The sequence below is a fragment of the Lycorma delicatula genome, chromosome 13, assembly GCF_047948215.1.
Source record: "Lycorma delicatula isolate Av1 chromosome 13, ASM4794821v1, whole genome shotgun sequence".
Lineage (NCBI taxonomy): Eukaryota > Metazoa > Arthropoda > Insecta > Hemiptera > Fulgoridae > Lycorma > Lycorma delicatula.
Window position 1 is genome coordinate 54,833,252 of NC_134467.1, and position 26,686 is coordinate 54,859,937.

Consider the following 26,686-nt stretch of genomic DNA (forward strand, 5'->3'; position numbering starts at 1 on the left):
CGAAGCTCATAACTTGTCGGATCAATTTCACTGGCCGTAGAGCATCTGGCCTTACGTACGACGATGAAAATTTCCCCACCTTAGGACATGGAGCACCTGGAAACATCGATATGTAGCCTGAGGCTGCCCGCAACATATGAAAAAAAAAATTCTGCTCGGCGGCCTTAGATATTCAACAGGCCTTTGACAAGGTCTGGTTGCGTGGTCTGTTGTACGAATTAAAATTAAAACTTCCTCGACACTACTACCTCTTCTTATGAAATTATTTTGAGTTACGTTTCTTCCAAATAAGATATACCGATGAGTTAACGAGATTTTTCCACATCAGGTCGCGTACCGCTCAGGGCTCGGCACCGGGTCCTATGCTGTATCCGATATTCACTGCCGACCTCCCGATCCCGGAAAATTGCACCGTCGCCTCATTTGCGGATGACACAGATATCAGGGCCTTCGACGAAGACCCTGGACTGGCTTTGAGGGGACTGTAATCGGAGTTAGACCTTCTTTGCTCATGGCTAAAGAAGCGGAGGATGGAAGTTAATCAGAATAAATTGAAGCGCATCAAATTCGCCTTAGGAAGAGGTGATCGTTCCGGTATGAACGTGGACGATGTTTTGGCCCTACGATCAGAGCGTGCACGGTACCTTGGATTACACCTAGATCGGCGTTTGCTGAAAATATCATATGGAGATTAGGAAACAACCGAACGTGAAATATAACGAACCGCATCGGCTATCGAGAAGAACTAACACCTCGCATTTTCTTATAAAATTCTTATATGCAAAGCTGTCCTACGACCTATCAGCATTTTATGGCGTGGCGTTGTGGGAAACGACAAGTAAAAGTAACGTCGACGTCATACAATGTTTTCAAATCAAGTTAACGAGGGCGCTTGGGGAAGCGACATGGTTCACACGGCACGATCAAATTCAGGAATCCCTAGTAAAGTTTCCGTCTGTTTGTGAGATTGTGTGGCTGTACAGTATTAAACACCAACGGCGTTTAGAAAATCACGTCAACCACCTGGCAATCAATCTGCTTGGTAATAGAGAGGACGTCCGAAGGTTGAAGCGTCTCCACCTGTCAGACTTTTTGGGGGAATAGTGGATGACAGATTGCAATGATTATCACACCGATATTATTTTTGTTACTATCTACATTTTTATGTGAGTATCGTCTCACTAACGGCATTTGTCGAGCTTATTTATTTACGTGTGCACATACATGTTCTTTAATTATTTCATTTGTTTCTTTTTAATCGATCGTTAATAGATTTTTTTTTGTGAACGAAATGAATGCAGATATATTCTTGTACTTATGAACTTTGTTTATCGATAACAATAAAAATTAAAAAAAACTTTTTTTTTGTTTATCCTTAAGTATCGATTAAACTATCATAGAAGTTCATTAAGAACCCCGTAGCACGCGATTATTATTATTATTATACCATCTACTTACGGTTCCACTACGGAAATCCTTTGTAAATAGACTAGTTGCGGGGGAAACTTAGATGTAGCCGTACAATTTCGTTTTTGATCGATCGCGAGCAATCTGTACTTTTAGTACCGATTACCCGCAATCTGTTTTTTCAATACTAAAAGCTTTCTTCTCGATAGCTTTTTCTTACGTAAAAACATTCAGTCGTGATGTTCATTATGTCGCCGGTTTCATGCGGTTTTATTCGATTATCGTCCGAAATATAATGTACTTTATTACGATTTCGTCTTATGCGATCGCGTTTGAATTCACCGAACCAAAAATAAACGGTAGATTTCGATGGCGCAAATAAGCCGAAAACGTAATTGAGATCTACGGTGATCGCTTGAGCCGTTAAACCTTTTAAAAACAAACAGGTCTACTTAAAACTTTGCGATGCGCGTTTTTTCCTATTCAAAAAAGGTTTACTTCGAAAGGCTGTAACAAAAAAAATTAATCGACGGTACGTCGTGAAATTTTAACAGGAATCGTGTAACTCGTCGACTGTCGTCGTGCTACCGTCTTATAATACGAACCGAAAAATATAGATAAATAAAATAAGTCAAGAAGTCTCGTTCTGATCGATACATAATAATACATTATACAGAGATATCAGGAAACTTAGATTTACTATTCCGCGAATAAAAAAAGTAACTGCCCTATTACTTGCCTTTAATTATGAAGGGAAACCGTGATTAAATACGGTGACAGGAGCGTAACAAATTAGACGGTTAAATAGGAGAAAAAATTAAAGTCCATATTAAAATATATATTCATGTTAAAAAAATACGTCACAAGTTTAAAAAAAAGGACTACAAAATAATTCACAATTCAGAAAGCGTTAATGAAAATCTTTTTTAACGTATACTTATGATCGCGTTGTAGGGAATGCAGAAATTCAGCGTTTTAAATTTTCTTATTATTATTCGTATGCCTACAGGCAACATCTACATTTGTATAACGTATACAAATAGATACTCTGAAACGATTAATATGAAACCGATAAAATATGCTTGTAAATAAAAAATTTCGAAATATTTTTTTTTTTAGTTTGATAGATTCACATCCATGTTATTCAACCGCTTCCTTTTAGCCGTCGAGACAGTTCTGATTTCTTCCTATCCATCTTTGAGCGCTGTACGCGGAAATTCGTTAAAGATGTATTCTATTGTCAGTTCCACGGCTCCATAATCGAATTTGTAGTCCTTGCGGAATCCCCGTTTCGCCATCATGTTACCGTTACGACCGTGTCCTGTTCGTACTCGATTTAATCGCATCCGTGCTTTTCTAGGTAGGTCGAACCCTAGCGGTCTGCTGCCTGGTGTTTCTATTATCTTCATTTTATCTGGATTTTGTTTCTTCCGGCGCTGATGCTATCTCCATTTTCTCATTTGTATTATCGATTATTTATTAAAGAATCTCATATATAATAAGAATAAGCGGAATCCGATCGGAAACGGATGATGTGCGAGCACGTTATTGATCGTAGCGAGGTGATCGCCCGATTAGTTGTACGACCTTGGTCAGTGGCCTTTATGTGGTCATCATCAGTATTCTTGATTCGTATTATACAGCCGTTTATCGTCGATCCTTTTAATATTTAAATGGAGACACGATGTTAAAATACATCAATTTTATAATAAAATTATTACCGAGATAAGCTACAAATATGACATATTCAATTAGTTTTTAGTTAACCATCGCAGGTATTTGACCTAAAAATCTTATTCTTTTCACCTTTTTTCTCTTTTTACACGTATTAAATAAAAGAAGACGGCTATGAGACGTGGTTTAAAGAAAGGACTATTTACGTAAACCCAGTGATTTAAAACGTGAATATAGAGAACGTTAATTGTACGTCGACTACTAATATATACATATATATGTGCTCGGCCAACATTGTTATGAAGGATAAGGTCAAACATTTTACGTAATTATTATAATTTATTTCTACGTGGATAAATTTATCGCCTACGTATACCGACTAGTGTTTGCAAACACTACGCGTTAGAATTGTACTCGTGATGTAACTATCCTCTCGGACAATATTGCTGAATATACGCTCGACGAAGAATGAAGGTCGAGTTTTGAACGGTGTGTGTTGTATTGTAACTGGTCGGTGTAAATTCATAAACGAATTTAATTGTTGTACATAACTCCTTTAAAAATCTTGTTATTTAATGAATTTATTACTTTATCGGCTTTAAAAAAGCAGAAGCTAGACATTTAACTTTTAGGGTAATCTCTCTGCGCTATCAAAAAGTCATTTTTAATTTTAAAAACGACCGTAATTGATGTCGCAAGTACGATCAGATGTTACATCGGCAAATTTCAAGTCTTCATGCCGAAAAATTTGGAGAAGTAATTGCATTAGCGCAGTAATTGTAATTCGTATCGATCGAATTGAAATTTTAGAATTCGTAAAACCGATTATAATAAATCGACAAACCGCAATAGAACCGGTGAACGCAAGCTCGGATTGAAATTTTACTATTTTAAACATTAGCCGGTAAGGGGATCGTTTTTTGGAAACTTCTTTCTCGCAAATATTACCGATATTGATGCGGTAAGAAAAAAATAATTTGTCCCTCTACATTTTTATCGATATCTCGTTTTTTTTTCTTTAACCATTTCACGACTAAATTTTAAAGAAATCGAGAAGAGGTTGCGTAACTTTCCTCGGTCGGCCCTTGATAAATCTTTTATTCAAATACGCGATAGGGTTTTTAAATATTAAACGACTGAACTGTACGATACGCAATATTAGAGTACGATTGTGAAAAAGGTTATAATATTCTCTGAAAAAATTGAGTTCTATTAGACTCTCGTTAATCAAATTATTTTTACCTTTAAAATTGTGCGGTATTTAAAGCGTAACTGAGAAAAGATAAAGGTTCTTACAAACATTTTTGTCCTATTGATACGAGCCCTTTTAATATATAATAGCAGCGACGTCTTTAAAACGGATAGAATAACACAAATTATAAACATATTAAAAAAAAAAATAACGGTTAATTCTGAAGTCGGATTCCAGGTGACCCTTTTTTTTTTATAGATTTGCGTCTATATTGATACTTGATACGATTCGATTTTCATCCGTGAAAATTAACGTTGAAAAGAATCGGTATTTTAAGTACGGGTGTTACTCGGATCCCTTTTTGGGGCTTAGTTTATTTATCGGATTAATACTTTTTTTAAACTATGGGATGTTTATTTTTTAAAACCGTTCTTTCTAATAAAAAAAAAATTACAACCAATTTCAGGATGATGTCAGGCAACAGATGATTTCTTCGGTCTTCGATATTTATATTGAAACCGAACGCTTTTTTATTCCAGTTATATGTTTCTTTTAGTTCACCCTACTTAGGTAAACCGCAAGTATCGTCATTACGAATCGATTTATAAATAAATGTCCCTTCACTCTTTCGACGGGTTTACTTCGATGAGATCCCTGATACGTTTTTTCTATACTCAAAACAAAAGGGTGACTGGAAACATTTAATCTTTGGATTTGTTTTTGCGTTACGGCACCCCCTTTCTTGACTGATGTCTCTAAAAACGTTTCATCTAATCGAAAATGTGCAGAAGTCATCTTACCAAATTTCACGTTTTCCATGTCAATCCGTTCTTGAGATGTTAGGCGAAATCAACATACCTGAATAAGAGGGGGTTTTCCGGAATTCGACATTTTATGGTCTCCTGAGTCAGAAATATTTATTTTTATATTTCTGGACGGGTTAGTTTTCACGCGATAGCAATACTTTCTCTCGATTTTTTTCTTTAACAGTCGGGAAAGAAAGTTTAATAAATAAACAAAGTCGATTAAAAAAACGCACGAAATATGTAACGTACGATAAATCTACTTTCTTTTCAAGTTATTCTTTAAATGTGTTATAATAAACAATTATTTAACAAAAACAGTATTTTTTATTCTTCGTGAATATATTTATGTATTTATTGCTATATAATCTTCACGGTTTGGTTTTGAAAGTGTTTGGTAAATCTAATTCGCGTTAACTTTTAATTTGTGATACGAAATAACGTATTTAAAAGTATTCATAGCAAACCCTATAATTTCCTTAAATTTGAAATAATTACTCTCTCTCTCTCTCTCACACACACAAACACACACATAAACATACATATAAAGGGGACAATATATTTTTTCCCCCTAATGCATGGAAAACTGCTGAAATTATTCTTCTACACAGGAAAGGAACTCGGGAAGGCCTGAAGAATTATCCCCGATAAGCCTCCTCTCAGTTATCTACAGGACTTTCACGAAGATAATAACTAAAAGAATTCTAACAATCAGTGTTGTTTGTTAGTAAGTCACAACCGAAGGAGCAGGCAGGCTCCAAAAGCGGTTTTAGTACAACAGATCGGATCTAAGTTGTTCAACAAATCGTAGAAATACACAACCGGTATACCGTACTCTTATGTGTGATTTTTGTCGACTACGAAAATCATTTGATTTAGTAACAACGCAAGCCGTAATAACCGCGAACTACATAAACTTGTTACGATCGATATAAAAGCAAAAACTACCGTCTGTGTCGACGAATATAAAGTAGGGGTAAACGTATAAAAAGGTGTACGACAAGCTGACGCCGTATCACCGTATATTAGTAGAACTACAAAAACATACAGAAACTGCACGCGACTGGTGAACCCTAAGGTTTAAGGATGAATCTTAAAAACAGGCAGGTCATGTTCAAAACGTCTGCCGAGGAAAGAAAAATTGTTGTCCTTGAAGACTCGAACGGGTAGATCGTTACGTATATCTTGGCCGGCGGATGTCGACTGAAGGTGATGTAAACAAAGAAGTTGAACGACGAGTTTATCTTGGGTGGCAGGAATTTCAGAGATTTAACAGAGCTTTCGAGAATAAACTCCTCTATTGTTAAAATCCGCTGCGTTATGAGTTATTAATCGTGCAGTTGTAGTGACCGACCGAACGCTGACGTTTACGGACGATTCGCCACTCGCTCACAGCGGCAATTTTTTCGGTCGAACGGCCGGTACAAGGTAGGGCTGATTTTTGTTGTCTCCGACCTGATCTTTCTATTCTAGTTTTTCAAACGGTCTTTTACAGTTATTTCATTCGGGCCGTTTTTCCTGCCGAAAATTTACGTACGGTTTCAACAAAACTTCTCCCTGTCCGTATTTGTGATTAATTTTAATGACGTCACCGGCTTCTCCGTCGTATTCAATTTCAAATTGACCAACTGCAAAGTAATAATTACAACTTGTAACCTCGCAGAACGCTGCCGACCCTGAGAGAAAAATACGGCAAACAATTTTAAAACATCTTTTAATTTTGAGAGATTCGTTATTAAACAGTCCGACATCCTTATAATATTTAATAGTCTGACATCCTCATGCGGGAGAAAAAATCTAAAGATGGACTGCTAATTAAAATCAAAGAATTCGGTAAATAAAGAAAGAGATTTTCACTTACCGAAAACTTTCTTGAAGTACACCGTACGTTTAGGTGTTACTAAATTAAATATTCTAATAATCGTAACGGTTTATAACATTTGGAGGTCCCAGGTTCAAATCCCGGTCAGGCACGGAATTTTTCTTACGCTGCAAATCGGTCTTATTTTGTGAAGCGGTTCAGAAACCGCTTCACGATGAGTGGCAAAGTGAACGGGATGCTACGACGAGCAGTAAACTTCGATCGGTTAAGAACACTGTGTCACCGTGGAGCTCCTCCTGCAGAAATAACCATCGAGAGGAGGTTATTATCTGCCGTTTGCGATTAAGCCGCACTAGCCTCACTCATGGGTATCTGATGACTCAAATAGTCCCACTAGGTTGTGCTCATCTCGACTGCCGACTAACAGCGCACCACATCCTTGCGGATCGTATCGTTTATGCGGCATCGCATCGCAGGTTTAAACTAGGGGTTAATATGCAAACTATTCTGGGGGATAATGAAATGCTATCTTCTATTTTACGATTTCGCGTTGGGCCGTCCGTTTATATTCAAATATTTAAATTACTTACTATAGTGTGTTCCAGAGATTCGTGCCATTTGCTGTAAAGCAGATGCCGATTTTAATGTTTTAAGATATACAGAGTGATTCAAAGAAACGGGAAATTTTAAAAATTAAATAACGTTAATGAAAAATTTTTTTAGAAAATGAATTTTATTTCATGTAATTGTACAAATGTTGCCATTTTAGGATACATACATTTTAGTTTATTTTTTAAAGATGACATCTTGAAGGTGACTTCCTCTTCTACGTAAACACTCATGAAGTCTCTTCGTGAAATTGTTCGTGGTTTGACGTAACATCTCAACTGGAATTTCCGCAACTGCTTCTCGGATCTTTGCCTTCAGTTCTTCTGTTGTAGCAGGTCTACTGTGGAACACTTTGCTTTTAAGGTGAGGCCACAAAAAGTAATCGCAAGCTGAGCGATCAGGCGATCTGGGAGGCCATCTAATGCCACCATTTCGTGAAATGACACGTTTTCCAAACAATCGGCGTACAGCTGCCGTCGATATTCGTGCAGTATGTGACGTTGCTCCGTCTTGTTGAAACCAGGCTGTGTTAAGAATTGGTGGAAATCTCTTTTGTTGTTCAACAACAAAGGTTTCAAGCACGGCTACGTAACGAGCCGACCTCACTGTAATCAGAAGACCGTTGTCATCTTCAAAAAAATAAGGGCCTATAACACCGTAAGATGACATAGCACACCACACGGTCACTTTCTGGCTGTACAATGGACGCTGGTGTAGCTGCGTAGGATTTTCTTGTGCCCAGTATCTGAAATTTTGCTTGTTAACAAATACACTGAGGTGGAAATGGGCTTCGTCTGACATCCACAGTTCGTGGACAAACTCTTTGTTATCGTTTATCTTCTGAAGCATAACATTACAGAATTGTGCTCGCACAACTGCATCGTTCGGTTTCAGTTCCTGGACGAACTGCAACTTGTACGGATGGAATTGCAAGTCCTTCACTAACATTCTTCGAACACTTGAACTATGCAATTGTAAAGATGCTGAGAGACGACGGATTGACCGATGTGGACTTCGTGTGACAGCATCTTGTAAAGCTTGAACATTCTGTAGTGTACGGACGGTTCGCTCACGGCCTGGAGGTTTCTTTTTCATTGCCGAACCGGTTTCCTCAAAATTAGATATCCATGTTTTAATTACACGTGCTGATGGAACGCGGTCGTGCCGTCTCAGATTAAAATGACGGCGAAATTCTCTACGCGCTCCCTCCACACTGTTTTTGTAAAACGCTGTGATAGCAAATGCACGTTGCGCACCACTCCAAGGATCCATGACAACTAAATGGCAGGTTAGGTTAGAGAGGCTGGTGCCACTTATCAAGTGGAACCAATCGCCCACGGCTACCAACACAACTTTCAAAATTTCCCGTTTCTTTGAATCACTCTGTATAATGCGATATATTGTTGTTGTTTTTATGTCATTTTTAATCGTCCGATTTTTTAACATTTATTTTCTACAATAAATATATCGTGTCAGGGTGATGATAACACGAAGTTGTTTTTCGCTGTGAAAAACAAAAAAAAAGTTATCGCTTTAATATGTCGATAGATGTTTTCATTACAAATTTTAACCCGTGTTTCGCTACATTTCTTGTCCCCCGTAGAATCGCTTAGGATTACTCTTTCTTTTTAAGTTCTCCTACCTGTCCCTTGTTTTTGAGAAAGCGTGATTTTGCTCCGTATTGTACTTCTCTTCTGTAAGTGTATTACAGCGACTCGGTTTTGTGTTTTCTAGAGATGAACTTTTTGTTCTTCGCTTTTTGCGTTAAGATTTGTGCCGTCTTTAATTTTCCTATTCGAATTTTAACCGCTTCCTTCTCTATTCGAGTTTCCGTACTGTTTCTCCCGGTTATTTAAAATATTTACTAAATATTCCGCGGGAATAAAAAAATTAAATCGAACAATTTTTAAATCAAATCTCGTATTTAACAAACCCAGAAGAGAACGGATTCATTTTTAATCGTACGTTAGTAATAATTACAGTCCTATCGTTTGTTTTAATGACTTAAATTGCGATCATAAATGAAAAAAAAAACAGATATACGATAGTGAAAACCGGTTTTAGAATATCTTCGCGGGTGACATAAAAGTAAGCGGTTTTAATCGATAAAAAAGTATTAATCGTGTTTCATTTTTCCCGAGTTGAAAAAGTAATTTCAGTTTTAAAGACTATTTTACTTTCACTTAATAATGTTACGTACGGTGGTATACTAATAATACTCGTAATAATATCACGCATCGCGGTTCAGCGAGCGAATAAATAAAAATTAAAACGCAGATATATCGTAATATTAAATTTATTTACTTATTAGTAGTATAAAGACATAAAAACGATTATATATGATAACATGGCGATATTCACGAGGGAGTGATAGCAGCGTCTCTGCCTTTCATTCAGAAATTCCGCGTTTGAGTTCTGGTCGAGTATAGTATGTTTTTTTCAGGCGTAATAAAATTCGTCATCATCTATCGTAGTAACTATTATCGGGCGGTAAAGCCTGTTTTTGTTTGCTTTTAGTTAAATAAATAATAAAGCCCTATTGACATAATACATTAATAAAATTAAATTATTCTATTTACAAAAGAAAAACGGAAAAAAGGAAAGAAAAACCTACGAGTAGCAAAAGGAGATGGTAAGACAAAGAAAGGAACGATAAAGAGAATAGGTTATTTATAACGTAAATTACGCAAATAATTTGTCGATTCGTAACGTGATTTAACAAATCTGAGTAAAAAGTTACCGATAAACAGTCGATTGTCGGATTCAATGTGTAGAGTAAGCGCGTAGTTTTAATAATAAAAAAATTCATCGATCTTATTCTTGGCAAATTCTGTTTTCAGGTTTAACTCTATTATACATCTCGATTCATTTAAATTCAATGCGTGTGCATATTACTACGACCGACTTCCTCGATTATCCGCTTTATTTATCTACTTGAATTCTTGTATACCTTCACAGTTTTTTCCTTCTCCACGTCCCTCTGTTATCGAATTAAATAAACCTGGACGTCTTAATGTACGGCCTACCGATTTGTTCAGGTTTTTAAACGTTCGGTTTCATCTTTCACTTTTCCATTCGTTATAAGACTAATATACGCGCAAATATTTTTACGCAATTATTTCTGATTCTTAGATCTATATTAGATACAGGCGAATATTTTTTTCGATTATCGAACGTCTGTAATTTTTCTTATATTATTTTACTTATTTTAATATTTAATTTTTCCTTTCCGTAAGGTTTCGTTACATTTTATCTAATCTTTTTATTTACAAACAGAATTTCTCTGTTGTAATATATTTGCGCGCTTCAGAATTTTTTTACCTCGTTTTGGCTTCTGCCGTAAGAACGACATCTTTTTTCTTTACGATATAGTCGCATAAGGTTGAAACTTGCGCGTGAGATACGGAAATGGGATTTTTTGTAGCGTACAAAAGATGCCTTGCCTGACTGAGAATCGAACCCGGGAACTCAAGATGAAAGGCCGAGACTCTACCGCTCCGCCGCAGAGAACGGCGTTGTGGTCAAACGTTTAATTTTTTTAATGTATTTTTCTCGTAAAATCCTTATTGCGCTCTCAAATTTGTCTTTTAATATCGCTTATTACATCCTGTTTATAAAATTCCTTATCGTTTCACGTCCGAATATTAGAAATAAAGTCTATGTCGTAATATCAAATCGGTCGGACGAATTAAACGTTGTACCGGTATTTTTTACAAAACAAGTACTATGAGTATGTTGTGTCGTAGAGAAATATTTCTCTCGTTCGGTTCGATCGAGATGGATATGATTATTACTTTTTTTCATTTTAACGACTTTCTCATTTTTAGCAAACGTAAGCCGTAAAATAGTCGGAATCGTTTTTTTCTTTCGTAAATAAATATCGATCTATCCGATTTATATTAACGGGTGCCAAACTTACACTACACGATGAGCAGTGATGTATAACACGCTTCAATTTTTACATAATTATTTAATTGTGAAAATATATTATATTTTCACCTGATATCAAAGTAACCTGTTATATTTTTTAATTAGGTTCACAGTATTTTTTTATTTAACTTGGGATAGTGCAATAATTACATTCCGATCGGTAGGCCTATGTTACGAAAAGAAAAAGGCTCCAGCAGGGATGTCAGTTACCTATCCCCCCCACGTATCGCTTCACCTCATTTATTTGTTCGATTATTATTTTTCCTCTTCTTCTTCTTCTTCTTCTTATTGTTATTGTTATTATTATTACAGAGTAGAGGGCATATAACTTTCTCTTTTGTGCCGAATTCCTTTCTAGTTTCTTTCCGTGAATTTTCCCCCCATGACCGTTTACACTCGTTCAACGATCTCACCGTTATTCAGTTATTGTATCTGGTACGGTCGGTTCCTCTGCTAAACTACAATTTCTGGACTGTTGTTTTAAACAGAAAACGGAGGTTATCGTTTAATTAAGAGTCCCACGATTTATTACGTATTCGATATCGTCGTAAGTAGTATATAAAATAGGAAATCTTTTTAACAAACGATTACGGTGCACGTACGCGGATTCATTAATCGAAACGCAGACTGATTTCTATTCGTATAAATTATAACGGCCGCGTTTTTGTAAAATCGATGTTCGTATAAAAATCAGTAACTGCTGGGCCGATCAGAATGATTCTTTTGCCGTCACATCGTTTGAAATTTGAGTTAAATTTTAAGCGTAAATTTATCCAAATAATTTTATTATTAGAGAAGCGGTTAGGTTTAAATCGACAGCATATCGTATTTGCAATCTTTTTTTGCGTCATAGTGTTTGACTAGAGTCGTCGATTAATCGTTAGTTTTTCACAGTTTCTATCGATGAATTTTATAAAATACTATATACTGAATTTGATTTTATATTTCGTATAAACGACTCGCATTTTCTCGAGAAAACAACAATTTAATAGAAAATTCTGTTTCGCAATATTCTTAGCGTGCAACATATTTTTTCGCAACGAGTTATACATACTGTACTGTATATAATAATAATAATTTTATTAAAATTGTGACCGACTGTAAATCGGTAAGCTGCGTATTATTTAATCTGTTATCTTTGCGTTCCATAAAAAAAACCTTAAGGTAAATATTCACGATTTCAGTTCTATTCGATCTTCCAGATCGTTTAGGATCGACGTAAATCGGACGCACTGATTTTAACCGATCTCAACAATCCCCGTGAAGACATCCGCCTTGTGACGATCCCGGTTGCCGCATCACTTCCTCCGTTTCTAGCCCTGACGGGGTTTACCGGAGGTCGTCTTTTGGAGCCCTAGATTTGATAACACCACACAGTCATCGGTTTGGCTTCTGTCAGGATGCCACCGATGCAAACGCCTAGGCAGAAACTTCCATCGATATTTACACAACCTACTATCACCTTAGTACGGCCTCTTCCGATCACGACTACCTACCGTAACTTACAACCCTCGATTATCAAATTAAACGATTCGCGGAATCGCAATCCCCGCGCCTTCCTCCAACACTTTCACGTAAAAACTCTTCCTTTATCTAACACGAATTAGACTATACACTCAGATCGTTACTCGATCGAGCGTCAAAAATACTATCCTCCTACCGATAAAACAAGTGTTGATCGCAACACCGACATTTTCGTCCTAAAATTCGGTTTATCAAAGTCCTCTTGATTTACTTAAAAATTAAGAAGGAGATTCGCAATTTAAAAAGCCTCTAATGAATACATACCCTACATCCAGTCTCACGCTAACAGCCCCTGTTACCCTGTCAGATAACCGGGGCTCGATGCCAAAACGCCTGTCTTGACGAAGTAAGCACCCAGGTGGGCTTCTAGTCACCCGGGTCGCAATTCTATCTGTACATCGCGTTTAAATTCAGCAGCCCGCTTTTTACCGTCGAAAACAGAAGAGAAAAATCCTTCAAAATTTATCTCGCTCTTATTATTCGTTCGTTTTCTTCGTTTGACCTTTTTTAAATCGAACTTGATATCGGTTCGAGCTTCAATTTCATTCGTTTTTCAGAAAATCTCAAAACTCTTTTGTTTCATTTGAACGCCAGAAACCGGCAACTAAAAGGTACGCGTTTGAAATTTCGCAGTACGCCATATAAAGCGGCATACTTGACAAGTATCGTAGACGTTAGGTCATAATTGCGCCATCTCTGTTTCCAAACGACCCTAGTAAAACAAATGCCATTCTGTAAACGCTGATGGGATTCGTTTTATTTGTCGAGTAATAGTTATTATTCTTTCTTCTTTTATTTGTTTACCGATTACGATTAACGATGGAAACGGCTGCTGTCTTATTGAAATTTTAAATAAAATTTTTTCGATACATTCTTTTTCAGCGTTTTCCGTTTTATCGTGACATTTTAATTAAAAAATCGATAAAAATTCGTTCAGGCTGTTCCACTGGTTTTTGCGATATAAGGGATTATCGATACGTAGAAAAAGAAAATACAATTTACGTGTAAATTTATAATAAGGCAGTTAGATAGAATGAAACCGGCCTGACGTAGTGTAATTTGTGATTTGCACGGATGCCGTAACCTGTCATCATTTTGGATATTCCTTATATCAGATATCGTAAAATTTTTTTATAAAATGTTATCAAATCGCGAAACGAAGCGGGTAGAGATTCTTTAATATTTATGTCGTTCTATTTTATCATTTATATATATATATATATATCGATGCAAATGGATCACGAGTCGACCGTTTTAATAAAGTATGATATTTAAAGTGTGTTATTAGGCCTCTTTGAACCTTTGTGCCGTCCGATAACCCGGTCTGATAACTATAGATGGTTGTAATTTATTTAAAATATTTATCTCTTATTTGCTATAGTTGTTATCGTTTGGTCTGAACGCATTAAAATATAATCTAAATATGTATTTGTGCATTTTATTATGTCGCGTACAATTTTCAGTTTCTGTTTTATTTTGTGCATAAAATCGGCTGCAAATTTGATCGAGGGAGGTATGTTGAAGCGATTTATTTACGTAATTTTTTTATTAATATTCTTTTAATAAAGTCACGAGGAGAGTAAAATGAAATACTGCAAATATATCCTGTAAATAATTGTCGAAATGAATTCACGCTTCGATTTAATTATCGAATAAATATTTCTCTACCGTTCGGTTTTACATTAAGGTATTTGAAATATCTGAATAAATGACATTTATAATAAAATAAATGAAATTATTATTCTATTTATACTACAATCTTGTTTTAGGGTATCGTATTTTAATATATATTTTTAAATACGGTCGATGAATTTTGAATAATTTAAATCAAGTTTGCCTTAAACTAATCGTCGTAAAAAAAAAGTTTACTTGTTCATTAATTATATTTTTCATCGGGAGTATAATTTGTATGTATTCTTTTAAATATGAGGGATTTATTTATTATCGATATCTATTTTTCTTTTAAATAGAGAATATGTGTTTACTTTCACTGTTATTGTGGTGGGCATAATTGATATTTTTTTAATCGCATTTATGTATCGGTAAATTTTGCCGATGAGAGGTAGGTTTTTAAAACGCTATTAGAATACGATTTATTAATAGTAATTAATTAAATCTTTTGTTAATTTTAAAAACAATTTTTTCAATGGATTTTTTTTTGTTTTAAGTTACACGTGTTGGCATTTTAATTTAGACGAATATAAAAAATCTTGTTAACGGCTCGATATTATTACTACGGCTCTATTAATTATGTTGTAGTATTACTAATCTTTTAAAGTAAAAGAGCGTATCAATTTATTATAAATTTTCGTTGCCGGTAGCGTTGGATTTTTACATATGCTCGATATTAATCTATTTTTCTTCCTGCTACAGTTCTACCTCTGCTGCAGCAGCGTATGTACTACGGATAAGAAGGATAAGTATTTGGACAACATTTTGAGATCGGAGTTTTAGCAAATGCAACCTTTCAAAATCTCAAGACTAGCTTACTCCAAAAGGACACAAAATAAATTACAGAAATTTTCGGAAGATGTGTGTGTGTGTGTGTGTGCGTGTGTGTGTGCATGTGTTATATATATATATATATATATATATATATATATATATATATATACACACATTGATTATAGCCCGTGTATCTGGCTATATTTTGATAAATATATTCGGAATGGCTCAACACAAACTCTTAAAAGTGGTTTACAAAATCTCTATAGATGGTGCATGGATGAAATTAAATTTTGTACAAAATTAAAAAAGAGGAAGGAGCCGTTTTCGCCAATTTTAATTTTTAACTTTTTGTGCAACGGTTTTAGAAAATCGATCTTCAGTGCGATGAAATTAGCTTTAATACTAATTATGTTACTTCAAATTTTAAGTTTTAAGTTTCTCGGATTTAGAGATGGAGGATATTAAACGTTGTTTCTACTTTTTGCCTTGTATTTCGAAAACCTTTCGATTCAAAAATTTGAAGATCGTCACAAATATTTGGTTATATAAAACCTAACTTCGACTTGATTTTCGACCCTGTTGAACAAGGTAGCACCGTGGTATCCGTTTTTTTTCTTCGTGTAAACTAGAATTTTTTTAACTTTGTCGAGTAAACCCACCGGGTCGTTTAGTGGTGAACGCGTCTTTCCAAATCAGCCGATTTGGAAGTCGAGAATTCTAGCGTTCAAGTCCTAGTAAAAGCGGTTATTTTTATTCGGATTTGAATACTAGATCGTGGATACCGGTGTCCTTTGGAGGTCGGGTTTCAGTTAACCACATGTTTCAAGAACGGTCGAACCGAGACTGTACAAGACTACACTTCACTTACACTCGTACACATCATCCTCATTCGTCCTCTGAAGTAATACCTGAACGGTAATTCTCGGAGGCTGAGGAGGAAAAAGAAAGAAAGCCTTGTCGAGTAACCGATGCGCCAAACCGGGCCGAATATGGAAATCAATAACTACTCCGATGAATAAACTTTTAAGCTCAAAAAACCTAGGGTACTTATACGGTACGCGTACTTAAAGTACCAATTTTTTTAATTTTAATTTTCAGTACTGAAAATCCAACCGTATCTGTTATTAATGTAGATGATGATTTTTTTTTTAAAGGGTATCCCATTGCGACACCGTACTTCCGAATTAAAAAGAAAAATTAATTTAAAAAATTTGTTTTAATCTGTGATAGTTTATCTGTTAAAAGCCGAACAAAGGAGTCAAATCAGACCGGAATGTTTTTTAAAAAAAAAGAGAATTTTTTAAAAAGTTTTTACTCCGTTAATTTATAATTCCGTTTACTTATATCAGTATAACCTTTCTTTGCTTTTCGAGTGTAAATGAAGTGTAGTCTTGTACAGTCTCGGTTCGAGCGTTCCTGAGATGTGTGGTTAATTGAAACCCGATCGCCAAAGAACACCGGTATCCTCGATCCAGTAGTACTTGGACGGGTGACCGATAGCAGTCAACGTAAACAAACTACCCGATGGCAAGTCACATAGCAACAAGATGGTTGCTAACAACAACAGTTTGTTTAAATAAACAACTATTTACGAAAACCAAAATAAATTAAATAACTGTAAATTATAAATTATAAGATTAATAAGTAGTATAAATAATAAATAAAAACGAACAGTCACAACCCAAACTCTGAGAAGCGATTTAAATAAACAGCCTACCGAACGGGTAAGCTATACGGCCTAGACTACCGTTGTAAAAATACCGATGTATTAAAAACACAAAATTAATTATTTAATAAATTAATTCTATAAAATATAGTCGAACAAGGAAAACCGAACTAACAAGAATCACACAAAACGGAATAACAACAAAACTAAGAAACAAATATCAAAATACAATACAATGGAACAGACAGAGCCGACCGAAACCAAATTCCTTCTCCGGCGTTGCGTGTTGAACTTTGTGAATCGGAGAGCCGAGCCAGAGATCAGCGTTAAATAATAAAACAGCAGTAGAAGAAACGCGAGAACTAAATCGTTGTGAAAAAAAATATTACCGCCGCTTCATATCAAACCGGGATTAACAAAAAATTTGTAAAAGCTTCTTCGAAGTCAGAGGAAAAAATCTTGCAAACATTTTTTTTACTAAAATCTTGTAAAAGCTGTGAAGTCAAGGACTGTTGAACATAAGGCAGAAATTCTCAAAAGAAATCGAAAGAAAAATTAAAGAAGAGACTTTTGTCGGCCCGTAAATAAGGAAACCGGTCAGAGATGAAAAGTGTAACTCCATGTTGACCGATGTTGATCTCGCTGCTTAGACCGCGTTTAAAAATAATCGGGGAAATTTTCTGGGTGTCCATAAATACCAAAATTTCCAGGATATTGTTGTCGCTGAAAATTCATTTTCTGTATTCGTATCTTCTTGGGGTTTTGATAAGCAAGAGTACGATGATCATTTCCACCGAGATATTTCAGCGATGGAAAACCGTTGCAAAGGAAAGCGGAGTGTTAATATGCTAGCCGATTTCTACTAAACTTTAATTCGAGATGTACCTGAGGCTACCTACAAAGAAGTGTATTTGCTAAAAATTTTTAACGTACAACAATAGTTACATTAACTTAATGCGCTGTTCCTGTTAAACTGAGGATGATAGAAAGCGCCTCTGTAACCTACGCAAAAAAAAAGAAAAATCGAGGGAAAGGATCACACTTAGAGAAAGATTAAAAAAGTTTTACTTTGTATATCGGTGTTATTAACACTTACCCTTAAATCGGTATCGAAATGTAAAAGGCCACATGTAAAGGAGAATTGAAAAAGCACCCCTTTATTTTTTTGTGTGCTTTTAGGAAGTCGGTTTTGTTTATTTATTTTTTTTAAATTATTATATTTTTTGATGGATGTTTTTACGACTCCTGTTTAGTTTCTGCCAAAATATCGGAAGACTATCGAAATTTTACGGTTCTTATTTCTTTCCGCGGATTGTTTCTCGGTTTTAAAAATTATATATTAATTCGAGTGTACGATTTAAAAAATTATCCGTTTCTAAATACGTTTTTTATCGCTTTGTCTTCTATTTTCATAATACTACCTGTTACTTACTCTAACTGAAAAAAACCGTCTATTTAAAACCGATTTCATTACAATTTCGATTATTTTATTTCATTTTACTTTATCAGATGACCTATTGAACTAAAAGGCTTCATAACAACAGTAGTTAATTATTCAACGGTTGAATGAACTCCAAAGCGGTGCCGCAGGATTTTTTATGTTAAATTTTAAATTAGTCTTATTTCTATAGAGTGTGTTTGGAGGTTCGTGTCCAGAATATACGATTTATTTTTATTGAAATAAAACGTGTCTGATTTTGAGTTTCGTTCGATTACTTTTTAACGTTTTTTTTTTCAAGGAGGAATTAGAAGATCGCTAACCGGTTCAACATATTTTTGTATTAAGTTAATATTACTGCATATTTTTAAAAAAAATGTACACGTATTAAACATTTTTAAATATTGACGACAAAATTACGAGTAATCAAAATAATTTTGAAAAGAACAAACTGGAAAATTTATTCACATTTTTGATGTTTCTTTAAATCTGACTTTTCAAATTTCATTTTAACTCGGTGAATAAAAATCGATTGTAAAAATCATATTTTTTTTGTGATGCGGTAAACAAAATACGTCAGGAATCAATATTTATGTAATTAAATATTATATAAAAGGGGTTTTTATTTTTCCTCAGTAATTGTTTAAAAATAAAATAAAACAAAAGTATTGTCGTTACATATTTACTTCCGGTTAAAACAACGGATAGGTTAAAGTAAAAAAGTAGGTTATACCGATATAATCCACCGGGTTGGTGTAGCGGTAAACTCGTCTTCCCAAATCAGCTGATTTTGAAGTCGAGAGTTCCAGCGTTCAGGTTCTACTAAAGATAGTTATTTTGTACGGATTTGAACACTAGATCGTTGATACCGGTGTTCTTTGGCGGTCGGGTTTCAATTAACCGCACATCTCAAGAACGGTCGAACTGAGACTGTACAAGACTACACCTCATCTACATTCATACATACCATCCTCATTCATCCTCTGAAGTATTATCTGAAAGGCGATTACCGGAGGCTAAACAGAAAAAGAAAGAAAGGAATTCTTTCTTTCTTTCGGAAAGAAAGAAAGGAAATGGAATTTTTTAAAGAATATGTCGTTTCTAGTTCTGTGAAGAGTAAATCTTGATTGTCTGTACCGAATTTAACCGCTCGAATTGTTTGGCGAAAATTAATTGATAAAATTAAAACTAATATTTATTTTCTTTTCCCGACAGCTAGGTTGCAATCTGTTCAACTTGTGAACAATAAGCGACCCCATGGCCCGATGGGACGAGGATGATATTGTCGCGTGTTCGCCGTTCGACAAGGATATTAAGAGACTAACAAACGTAAAAATTTCTTATAAATACAAATTATTACTCTAAAGATGTATAAAATAAGATAAATAATATAATAAATATATATAACGTACAAAATAGTACTTCAAATAAAAAAGACACAAAATCGATTTAACGACAATTAAATTACAAATACCAAAATACAGTCCCATTTACTTAAGACTGATAGAAACTAATACAGAATTAACGACGGAAAAATTTTTAATTCATACACGATTCACTTTACGCAAGTATTATTTACTTTTATTTATATTTACAAAAGAACTACTTTACGACTTATAAATGAATAATTTACTTTAACTTTCATTCTTGTTGACAAATAATAACTCGCCGAACAGCTTATTGTTTCAACCATCGTCCGAAACTAAATACTCGTGACGTACTCTTCAGTCGTTGTCACCACACGTTACTGTTATCGCACGCTACACCGCGAACTCGGGGTTGCAAAACTTCTGTCACTCCGTTGGTCCCAGCAGTATTTATATACTTTTTTTCCCTGCATCTCTGGGCCGAACATCCACTTAAGTATACTCGGCCCAGGGACGTGTCCTTTTGACTCTAAGGCGTCTCCCCACCCACCGGTTTAATACCCGGCACGGTAGGTCAACCACCCCGGTTCTGGACCTTCTGTGCCTGCCTCTAATCCCCGGCGAGAGGAAATGAGGCCCGGCTATGCCGTTCCCCACCCTCCCACCGGGAACCGGGTCTCGGTCTTGATGCCATTGCCTCTAACCAGCAGCGTCAGCACCAGGAGCGCAAGCGCCCCCGGAAATCCAACCCCACCAGCCGGGTCTAGGTCTTTACTTTGTCCCTCGCGAGTGTATTCCCACGGAGTCGCCGCCCCCTCTCAGAAACCCGTACACCTAAGCATACGGGTCCTCCGAGACGGGGCTATCCGCCCTTCCCTACACGTAGCGTCCACTAGCGACCCATACGCCTTGATTCCTCCTCCTCAATGAGAAGAATGGCTCCCGCAAAATTGGTAAACCACACCCGGTTGTCCTCTGAGGCCAACAACCACTCCACCAGGTTTTCTGCTACCAGATTATTGGCCGCTAGAGAGTGGCGGTATTGCGCCCATCTTTGGCACACAAACACCGTGTGTTCGCGTCGTCCACCTCTTGACAGTAGTCGCATACTGGCGTCTCTCTTTTACCAATTCTCTTCAAGTAAAAACCGAAACAGCCATGAGCTGAGTCATATGATAATCTACCTCGCCATGTCGACGGTCCAGCCAGGCGTCCAAATCGTGTATTAGTCGTCTAGTCCACGCTGCTACTACCGACCCAGCCCAAATCGTCTTCCACTCGTTTCTGATTACCGTTTCTGCTTCGGCTTTACTGAGACCCTCCGCTCTTAACCTCCTACCCTTTACTTGTAAGTCAATCCGTGGGTCTGACGCCAGAACACACAACGCGTCGTATGAAATCGTGCGGTAACCCGCCACCACGACTAGCAGTGCCACCTGGTGCATGCTGTACATCTTCTGTTCGTTTCTTTGAATATTGATGGCGCCTGCCCGTACCGGTGCCGCATATAGTGCAGAGAACACCATCGCCGACATATTAAGCCTCCTCCTTGAGGCTCTAGGTATGGTGTGTCTCACCGACAACCCCCTGATCGCTTTTATGGTGGGCACTACACGCTTTCACACAATCTCGATGTGCCCACCAAACTTTAAGTTTTTATCTACCGTGACACCCAGGTATTTGGTGTTGCTCACTTCAGCAATATCCTCCCCACGGATCGCAATATTTACTCCGCGAAGTCTCCGTCTACCCGTGAAGAGGATACACCTACTTTTGGCCGGGGACACCTCCATACTGTTGTTTGCCAGCCATTCATCTATCAGCCGAAGGGAAAGATTGGCCTTAGCCTCAACGGCGACCAACTCCCTATCTTCCACTAATACTGCGACGTCATCTGTATATGTCACTATAGTAACTCCCTCTGGGTAATTTAAACGGAGTACCCGGTTATAGAAGATATTCCAAAGCAGGGGTCCTAATACGGATCCCTGCGGAACGTCGCCGAAGATCCGGTACCTCTCCGTTCACTCCAGTGTGTTGACCTCTGTCCATCTATTGTTAAGATAACAATTCACTTGATTAACTAGGTAGTCACTTATTCATTTGCCTCAACGTCGTCATGATAACCGTCCGTGGAACAGAGCCGAATACATTTCTGATATCCAGCTGAATCATCAACGGGTCCTCCTCGTCCGCCAGGTCCCCTGACGGACCTCCGCCGCCCAGTTCACCACCCTGTTAATAGCATCGACAGTCGAACGACCCTTATGGAACCCATATTGTTCATAATGTAGGCTGCCATTACTTTCCAATTCTTCTTGTAGCCTAACGGCTGCAAGCCTTTCAGCGACTTTGCCCGTATTATTTATCAGGCTGATAGGGCGGTACTCGTCAGTGCCAGAAATAGCGCCAGACTTAGGCAAGAAGACCGTTCTAGCTTCCTTCCACCATTCTCGGAACATGCGGTGCTGCAGATCGTAACTGGCAATGTTTGTCATCTCCCACGGGACCAACTTGATCAGACCTTTAATTACTGCTGCCGGGACCTCATCTGCGTTCGGACTCTTCTTATTTCTTAGCTTGTTGACAGCAGCAATCACCTCGTCCTGCGTGAACCTGCCACATTCACACAGGACTGCTCCCTGTCTCTCAGTTTCCCCCCGCGGAAAAAGCGTTGATATTTGTTGCGCCACCCTTTCTCTATTTAAAATGGGAAAACGCCTCCCGAGACGTTTCGTAACGCGTAATAATTTTCATTGTCCGCGCCCTTACGTTCTTCTATAACTTCTTTGTCCGGTCCGTTAATATTTCTGGTCAAACAGGAGCTTCTGGAGGTGTCATTGTCTGTATTAGAAAGAACAAATCGTTAAACGGACACGTTATTCTAACTAAAGAATCCCTTTTCGTTCCTTCTAGATTCTTCTTTATTTATTTTCTCTCTCTCCCCTTAATCGGAAGGAACTCATTACACCGGCCCCGTTACAATTTGTACAACATGTAAATGGAGTGTACAGTTAATCGAAACCCAACCGCCAAAGAATGCCGGTGTTCACTGTCTAGTATAAAAAAATGGAACTTTTACTAGATTTGAATCTCGGCTTCGATTTCAAAAATGAACTTTTAAAGAACTAATTTCTGATGACGATTTTTCCATAGATAATCCGGCGGGTCGAAAAATTAAATAAGTAAAAAATAGATTATCGATCGCAGATGGATTAACTCTCCAAAAAATAATGTTTTTCACTGTTACCGGCGCTCGAATTTAGAAAAGACATTATGTACTGCCGTTCAAAAAACCGATGGATGGATATTAATGAAAATCATATCAAATTTTAGCTCGTTTATTCTTGTGCGATTCCTAGGTAATTTTCACTCTTATATGACATTCAAAAATATCTTATAGGGATGAGAACGAAAACGATGGCCTTACTTTATTAACAATCTCGATTCGAAGCTACGAATGACCGCTTATTGTTAATAAACGATTACCTAGTACGTAACATAACCTAGTTTGTTTCGTTTACCGTTCCAAAATTTGAAATCGTACTTATTTCTGAAATTATCAAAAAGAACTCTTTCACCGCTTCTGACCGATTTAAAATGACAGATGAAAATTTATTTTGTACACTTCATCACAAAATACAATACGATCGATTTATCGTCCAAACCAAGATTTATACAGTGCAATACATAATGTGGATTTATACGAAAAAAATTCATAAAAATAATGAAGCTTATATATGCAAAAAATACATTTTTGCATATATACGCGGTAATTTTATGCATCGACCGGCATAAGCCGATCAAAAACTTGTTTGCCGGTCAAGGCAGAAGCCAAGTATTATCTAAAAAGAGAAGTACAAAGATAGAATAAATTCTTTAAAATTATATGATGCTTCAACATTACAAAAATGAAGAATAGAGATTAATACTCAGTGCCCCGATAGACAGATATTGTAAGTACGTTAGACGCAATAAGTCACTAAATGTGCAACGAGTCGTCATTATTTACACTTTCTATCCGATGGCGCCGTGGTTATTCAGACCGTTGGACACATCTCCTGAATCACGAACATCTTATTTAAAGAAATCCTAGTCGCTATAAAATAATAGGTACAAGTTAGTTAGAAGCGACGAGTCTGTAAATGCGCAATAAGTCATCATTATTTACACTTTATGTCCGATGACATCGTGTGATTGTTCGGACCGTTGGACACATCTTCTCCTGCACAACAACCAACCCGTTTAAAGAAATCCTAGTTGCTGTAGATTATAGGTACAGGTGTACAGGAATATATATATTTATGTATATTATTATCTGAGCATTATGATTATTCATATACGTACTATTCTATTATCATATTATCAATTCTATTATCTATCGTATTAGTTCTGTACTATTCTTATACGTTGTCATCGATTTGTGATCGCTATTATATGTTACATCGATAAAAAAATGTAAAATACATGTACTCAATTGTATAACAATATACTCTGTTTATTTCGTATTACTGAATAATATTAACGATATAATTTACGCTCATATTAGTATAACATTTACGTACCTTACAACTTATTTATGTTCTCATGTTATAAGAAAAAAATCTCTTTTCTGACGGGCAGTATGTTCAGATTCATGAATGTTTGATTTTAGATTTTCCGAATTTAAGAATTTAAATAGGTCGTACAAAATATTCTTGGCAGAATGAAACTCGGAACCGTTATCGGAAAGAATTCGGGTAGAAATACCTCTTGGTGAAATAAATCTCTTGAGCGTTGCCACGAATGACCGTTTAGTCAAATCAGAGACTAATTTTAAACGAATCGCCTTAGTACTGAGGCATATAAAAAGCGCGATATAAGATTTACTTACGGCTTTGGGATGCTTGCTACCCGCCATGATTAATTGTAAGTGGACCTCCATAGTCTATTGCACAGACAGAGAATAGACGGCAAAGTCCTATTCTGAAAGGCGGTAGCCGACCCGATTGTTACGCTTGAGTTTTTGTGTAAAAAAACGAAAACAATTCAAACGTTTATTAACGATAGATGAAGCGCTTGTTTTAGCATTTAAGAGCCGGTATTTCTGGCGTAATGAACGATGCGTTAATTGTATACCAGAATTTTAAAGGCGTAAATGCTTAGCAGTAATAATTAATTTAGTTATATTTGCCTTGAGTATAGGATAATAGGATGTTTAACTTGATAATATAATAGAGTGTTGTAATTTGATCGTTCTTAAGCTTATTTGTTCGCTAAATGTACATGTTAAGACCGTTTTATGAAAAAGGTAAGGGTTTGTTTTTCCGTTGAAGTTAAATGATTCATTCCGTCTGATTTAATGTAAGATCGTGAATAAATCGGAAACGATAGCCGATTATATAGGTTAGCTTACGTAAAGATGAAAACTGTTGCGTGCGGTCGAACTAAAACAATACGTACCAAAGGTGTTGATATGCCTTTACGTTTTTATATAAGACATTCTGGATCGTATAAGTCATTCCAGACCGTTCCGGATTCCGGATACTACAGTTATTTAAGTTATTATGAATATTTGGCCCACGAGATGAAAATTGTAAGAGCCAAGGAGGACCGTGCCACCAAAGCGACGTATCGATTAATTTACTTTGATTACAACCCCTAGACAATATGTAGGCTAGATTTTCCAGACTTAATACAGCGCCGTTAGCATTTGAGGTATCTCTTTGAATTTCAGTAATCCTATTACTAATAAATACTTTCCAAGCAGACGGATGTCCGTGAATCCAGGATAATGCTACGGTTGAATCCGAATACAAATGTATTTCATCAATATGTATATTTAGAGCGTTTATTACCTTCACTAATAAATGCGAGAGTAATAAACGACCAGAGATAATTTAAGCCTTGGTAGTGTTATTTGCTTTAAAGGAGCAAGTATTCATTTTGAATAAAGTAAGTTATATGAAATTGAGAAAATAAAGTTTGAATGTAGATACAACAGCCGTAACCCTTTACGAAAGCGTCTGAAAATCCGTGTATTTGGATCGAGTTAACCTCAGCGCCATTGTTGCATCTAATCGGATGACTTATCTTAATTAATTCGCTTAAGCGCAACCGATTGTATAACTTATACCGTTGAGATAACATCGTTGTAGGTAATCTATCATCCCGATTAATTTTAAGTCGCCGTAAAGGTTGCGCAAAACATTTACGATAGAAAACAATAGGACCGATAAGACCTAACGGGTCAAATACTCCCGCAATAATAGAGAGAACAATCCTCTTAGTATAAATTTTAGTATCGATAGATTGAGCGGTTTGAAATGATAATGCGTCTTTAGAATTGTTCCGTAAAATGCCTAAGGTATGTAATTCGTGTTCCTGGGCTAAAGGAATAGAACGTTATGTTCAGGAGTAGCGATATTATGACCGTTAGAGAACCGTTGATGAAATGGAAAACCATAACGTCGGAATAAATTAGAAACATCGGTTTTTAGGTGAATAGCTGCATGTAGATGGTCAGAGCCCGAAATAAAATCATCGACATAAAAATCACTTCTAACAGCATTACATGCCGATCGGGAAACCTCTTTTGTTTTCATTTGATACTTGGATTAGACATGTAGCGGCTAAGTATGGAGCAGAAGCTGTTCTATACGTTATAGTTCTACGTACAAAATGTTGTAGTTGTTGATCTGCAGACTTACAAAATGCGTTGTAAATTAGTGTCGTAAGGTTTAACTAGTACTTGACGATACGTTATCGCTATATCTGATGAAACGACGTAGTTATGAATTTTAAATCTAAGTATTACCGAGAATAAA

General features: G+C 36.4%; 1 protein-coding gene across 3 annotated transcripts in view; it reads left to right on the forward strand.

Annotated features, from left to right (window-relative positions):
- Positions 1 to 26,686, forward strand: part of LOC142334075 (cationic amino acid transporter 3-like) — a 149,450-nt gene that overhangs the window by 19,479 nt on the left and 103,285 nt on the right. For 2 of the 3 annotated variants that reach the window (XM_075381748.1, XM_075381749.1), the window contains exon 1: positions 14,326 to 14,474. The exons of the other annotated variant lie outside the window; for it this stretch is intronic. The gene's annotated coding sequence lies outside the window, so the exon portion shown is untranslated. Of the gene's footprint in view, positions 1 to 14,325; positions 14,475 to 26,686 lie in introns of those variants that run through there. 3 annotated transcript variants of the gene reach the window in all.